Source organism: Nanorana parkeri, unplaced genomic scaffold (genome assembly GCF_000935625.1).
Source record: "Nanorana parkeri isolate BGI_ZX_2015 unplaced genomic scaffold, ASM93562v1 scaffold436, whole genome shotgun sequence".
NCBI lineage: Eukaryota > Metazoa > Chordata > Amphibia > Anura > Dicroglossidae > Nanorana > Nanorana parkeri.
In genome coordinates, this window is record NW_017306704.1 from 970,679 (window position 1) to 976,614 (window position 5,936).

The 5,936-nt window shown below is 42.0% G+C and overlaps 1 protein-coding gene across 1 annotated transcript in view; it reads right to left on the reverse strand.

Annotated features, from left to right (window-relative positions):
• The window catches only part of LHFP (lipoma HMGIC fusion partner), a 149,821-nt gene that overhangs the window by 25,086 nt on the left and 118,799 nt on the right, over positions 1 to 5,936 (reverse strand). The gene's annotated exons all lie outside the window — the stretch shown is intronic.

Here is a 5,936-nt window from a genome sequence, read left to right on the forward strand (position 1 = left end):
AGCTTCCCCACCCTTACCCTCCCCTACCCCCCCCCCCCCCCCCCCCTCCTCATATTAAAAGTAAATGTTAGGCATATACTGGTTAGGCCTATTATTGGTGATTAAACCTACCCTGCTGGTGGACAATTGGACAATTTTACACTATTTTATCCTCTAAAGTATCTTAATGTTTGATGTAAAACATCTGTGTTTACGCTTTATCTCCGGTATATTCCGTCCGACACCCATTAAAATTGTCCTACTGCTGGATACCTTTACACTGCTCTATTATCTATGGTCTCTTGACAGAAATGGGCCAGCAATGGGATAGATTTGCATCAGGTACAGCCTCAGCAAGCTACTGGCTAATTTCTATCTGCCGTTCAAATCAGGCCTTGATGAAAAAGCATGTGTTGCTGCTAAAACTACATTAGATTTTTTTCTCAAACGTAATCTAAAGCTTAAAAATAAATCAGATTGGGTGCTGATGCTGTATGTAAGCACATCTAATTGTTAAAGAAAGAAACCAATTCAACAAACAAATATGTGCTAAAGGTGTATGATGTTGCTAAGACTGTCTGCTTAGCCTGCTACAGCTTTAAGGCACCCCCAATCATGTTGTACCCCATGGCAGTGCTCAGTTTCTCATGCCTTTTTCACTCAGTTGTTTGCCTTAATAGCCTTAAAAATGGCCAGAATTGGGTTCACTTCTAAGTATGGGTGGCTTCCACCCCCAAAGCAGTGCAATTGGACGCATGGACTGCAAACGCACAAAATAGAGCAAGCCCTATTTTTCCCGTTTGCAGTGGAACGGAACGCAGGCAAAGTTTTGCCACGCGTCCGATCGCACTGCAGGTGGGGGGGGGGGGGGGGGGGGGGGCGTGGAAGCGGTGCCATTTAATTCAATGCACTGCCACGCCCCCTCCCGCCCAAGAACGCAGGGGGAAGTTTTGTGAGCGATCACGGTGCGTTCCAGCAGCTACCGCTCTGGAACGCACCGCTTTCGTTGTGAACAAGGCCTCAAGGAATTGAATCTGGGCAGGTTTGCTCATCTATACTTATCCCATATCTTATAGCTCAATAAATGGTCGGTCTCATTTAGACAAAAGGAACTACAGATCAATCAGCAATCAAATGTGCTGTCTTTTTAGCTAACCAATAGTGCTCTTAAAATCCTTTGACATGTATCAAATATTTAGCTGTAAAACAGAGATTGTTTATATTGTAACATAGGTATAAAAAAGCAGTTTAAAAATGTATAAGCTTGAAAAACAATTAAAACAAAATTGACCCTTTAAGAGAAAAATACATGGCCCAGTTACTGGCCAAGAAAGGTAGTTTCAGATCTTCTCTGCCAATGTGGGTTTCTCCCAGTTATCAAATGCAACAGATATGTACTTGATTACATGGAAAAACGGAATTAAAGATGTCGTCATAGAATGGCTTCTTTGTGCTGCTTGAACAGCTCCATCTACCGTCCTTTGCACTATGTTTGTTGACTGTCCTAACAGGTCAATTGTGGCTATCAATAAGGGTGATTAGGTAGACAGGGTGACATATCACATAGCCCAATCTGCCTGTGTTTGTTAGCTGTAAGCAGGTGTGTTGAAGTTTCAATGTTTTATGAGCCTGAATTAAGTTCCAGATCTAATTAGCAATTGATTTTAAATCTTTTTCCTGCTTATTATCTTCACAAAAGCCACTGAACTGGAAACGTCATTTGTTTCTATAACTAGTTGCAACATTTTGTAAAATAGGAATAGCAGTAAAAAATACTGCTCCGGAGTCTAAGGCTTTTTAGAATAAAAGATTGATGTGCTAAGAAAGTGAGCACATAGCAACAGATATGTTTATCAGCAGCAAGACATTTTTCCGAAGACTTCTTCTGCCACCAGGTTACCTTCACGAATTTCCAGACATTGTTAGTTCACAGTTCAAGGCTGTCTGAGACTTTGCAGCTGCTACCAGGACAGTCAAATATTTCCCTCACAGCTGAACTTTAATGTCTTGACAGTATGGAGGAAAAAGCCTGCCTCCTGAACTCAGGAAACTGACACATATGATTCATTTCAGTAGCTGTTTCCAGTGGGAATAAATTAAATTACTATAAAAAAAATATGAAGGCATTATAGGATAAGTTCACTTTTATTTAAAACTAGCTCATCCTCCCTAGCCCCCCAATCTAAACTGATCTGGAAACTTTTCAAACAGCTGTCTACTTACCTCCTCCACTGTTTACCTCCTTTGGGCTAAGATCTTCTTCAGGCCCAAAGCTGGAGACCCCCAAAGAAAAGCCCTATGCAAGTCTATGGGGGCTAATTGCACAGGTACAACCCATGTTGATGAAGATGTCAGTTTGGAATAGGTAAACAGTGGAGAAGCCTGGGGTTGTCATGCTAGGTAAGTAAGCAGCTTGGTGGGGAGTTTCTCTGTCAGTTTAGGTGTAGTTTAGGGTTGGGGTTCCTGCACAAGGTAGTTTTCATTAAAAGCTAAAAGACATATGCAGGAATTGTCCTACCTGTCAAATAGTAAAGAAATACACACGTGCCCTAGTGATCCTCCACCCCAGCTCTTCCACAAGTTATTTGAAGTTACCAGAGCACCAGTTATCATAAGTGTTCTTTGTAGAGTTACTCGCTTCTCCAATTCAAGAAAGATGGTCTTGCCGTTTTTTGAGTTTTCTACATTGAAGACAAAGTCATAAGCAGAAGGGCAAAGGTGGCCTTCAGGAGACACGTTCAATGGAAGCTTCCAATCAAGGAAACAAAACACATTTATAGACACCAAGTAGGAAGGACACAACAGAGTGTGGTATGAATCCACATTGATTGATGCTGCATTAAATCCAGGTGATCAAAAACTACTGGAAAAAAAATGCAATGTATTTCTCACAGTGTTTTAAGAACTTCCCCAGTGGCCACCAAAACTAGTTTTGGGTGGAACTGATCATCTACAAAATTGCCATAATTGGATATTTAGTGAGGGATCACACGAAAAGCTCGGACCCACAGATGCCCCAAAGTGCCACTAAATAATATTTTAAGGTGTTGGTAATGTTTATATTGGAGACATTAGGGGAACCCAGCTGCATATTTTAGTGGGAACAGGGAAAATGAATAGAGATAAAGAGTGCTTTGCATTTTAAAGGAGACCTGTCAAGACAGAGGTATAGGGAGCTGCCATTTCTGATCCCTTTTTGAAAATGACGGTTGCCTGGCTGGAGAGGCGCTCAAGTGGTTTCAAGACCCCATTCACACTGAGCTTCAACAAAATAAGCGCTTTTTCTGCACATATTTCAGCAGAGCGACATTGAACTACATCAAGCTTCTTTGAGCTACAATGTACATTTTGATGCGCAAAGTAGTGCTTCTTTTGGCATTTTACCACAGAGACTTTGTAGCTGCTACATTGGCGCAGTATCCAATCAAAAGCAGTCTTTGATGTGACATAATTATTTTCCTGCTTCTGTGGAGAGTGTTCCTAGATTTCATGGCAAGAGTAACACCTGTGTAGCGCGACATCACGCTACAATGTTGTGCAAAAACCCCGTTAACAAGCGACATTGAGCATTGAAGTCTATTGGGGCCAAGAAGTGCATAGTCCTCCAAAAAATAGCTCATGTTCGAGCAACGAGCTTCAGCTACAAGCTACAGGTGACATTCATGGCCGGATTTCCCACAAGGCCAACCAAGGCCCAGCCTTGGGGCAGAGGGGAGTAGAGGGGCACCAGGGGTGTGGAATTCCTATGTCCCAATGCCTGGGACATGCAGTTTTGGGCGCCGGGTGGGTAGTTGTTTTCTACATTTAGCCCTGCGTTAGGCAAGCAGAGCTAAAAGTACAGCTGGGAAGCCACCACTTGTTTTGTACGCATGTAGGCAGGTTGCAGGTCTCCTATTCTTCATGGGGGGGGGGTTGGCGGGTAGGGGGGCGCATTGAGGAACCTGGCCTTGGGGCAGCAGAGAGAGCAAATCCGGCCCTGGCGACATTGCGCTTCAAGATGTAAACATCTCCATTGAAATATATTGGAAGAGCAACATTGAGCTACACTGAGCTTCATATGTGAGCGATTTGTGGGCAGAAAATGCGCTACAAAACGCTCAGCGTGAATAGGGTCTAATTCTTTGAATCACTGATCCAGATGAAATATGCAGATGAGGAGTTCTGACTTCACTTGCTGGAAGCTAGTCCTGAATTAATCACCAATGAAGTAGTAAAGCTAGCAATAGCCTTGGAGATTATAAATAGAAGCCCACACAGTTTTTCTTGGGTGTAAGAGGAGATATTGCAATATAGTAGTGCAGGAAAACAATATAGTACTTATGTTTATTATCAACAAGGCGTCAAAGTGTCATTAGTGCATAAACACACATAATAGACAACATGAATATAATTGTCTACCTGTAGCACCAATTATCAGTATGTAATGACCCTTCGGAATGTGATATGGATAATTAGCTGTCTCTTTCTACTTATCACACTCTAACCCATCTCAGTGCGCTGTGTACATTTTCACATTTTACTTGTAAATTTTTTCAGACTGTTAAAATATCTGTGGCAATCACCACTGTTAATTCAGAGTTCTCACCATCTCTTCTCGCTAATTGAAGATTAAGTTGTCTTCCCATGTACAGCATAATTACTTTACTTACATGCATATTGTACCACCCTTACTAATAGTGAACACATACATTATGCTGTGGCTCTTGCTGGTGAATATAGTAAGGGTTTTCCAACTGTTAGGATCTGTTTGGTTGGCCACTGGTCACCATGGAGACGATTTATAAATCTTCCTCCCAGCCATATATTGGGCAAAAGCCATTCAAACTGCATTGCCACCAGTAGCTGGAAATAGGAAATTCCTATACTCCTCAGCTCCATCTTGTGGTGGGAATGCTATGTGTACAGGCTGCATTGCTAGGAAAAAGATTTGTAAATTGGCCCTCATGAGTTACCAAGTACTCTTTACATACAGGGGATATACTGTTGTATTCTACAGAGATTTACTGATGTAAACTTAACACAGTCTGCACTGACTTCATACAGTTAAGTTATACAATGGAAAAACTCAAGAGAGGCACCACATTCCAAAACTCTATTTGCTATGTCCTTAATCTTACACCTTCTCATTGCTTTTTTATAACCTTACAGTTAGTAAGCTCTTTCTATTATGGTGTATTTTCTAGAATTGGACAGAGAAGAGAGCTTTTATTTGTAGTCTGTGTCCTTGGGGGTGGGGCAGACTTCAACAAAAAAAAATGTCAGTAAAATAGGGTAGGACATTTGTCAGGTTGTTATTATTACCTGGGTCTTCCTGTCCAGGTGTAACCATTCCCCTCATTTCTTGTCCTGCTGTCACAAGGACAGGAAGCGAGGTGTAAGCCAAGTCACCTAAAATCCAGAGAGCCACCCTGTTTTTACCTCTCTCACCCTGTCACTCTGCATTATGTACAAATCTCCCGAGATTCCTCTCATTTAACAGAGACTGGGCACAGTCTCTCCTGTATAGTTGCAAGGTGACCCATATTTTGCTAATCAGTCCTGATATGTTGATGAGTAAAGTGCAATAAGAGCCCACTGAACAAGAGTTTAGATGCCGATGTGTTAACGGCCGTTATGGCACGTATTAATGTGTGTTGCGTTAAGGCAGCCTATTCATTTTGAATGGTCGGAAAACACACCATCAGCTGAAAAAAACATGCCTGATCCTTTAATACTGCTACAATGCATCAAGCTACAGTGTGTTCCTCAAACATTTTAGCCATACCCAATTTTTTCTGCAGCGATTGGCACTTCCTAATTATCCTAACAATATGGGTGGATGAAGGGACTGTTGTTGGATTGACCATGTGCATGTGGCTTGCTGTATTCTCAATGGAAGCAGGGTTATGTTACTGATTGTTAAGTAGGAATGTGCCTGGGGTTGGTGAAAACCTAATTCGGAAATGGTGACCCCCCCC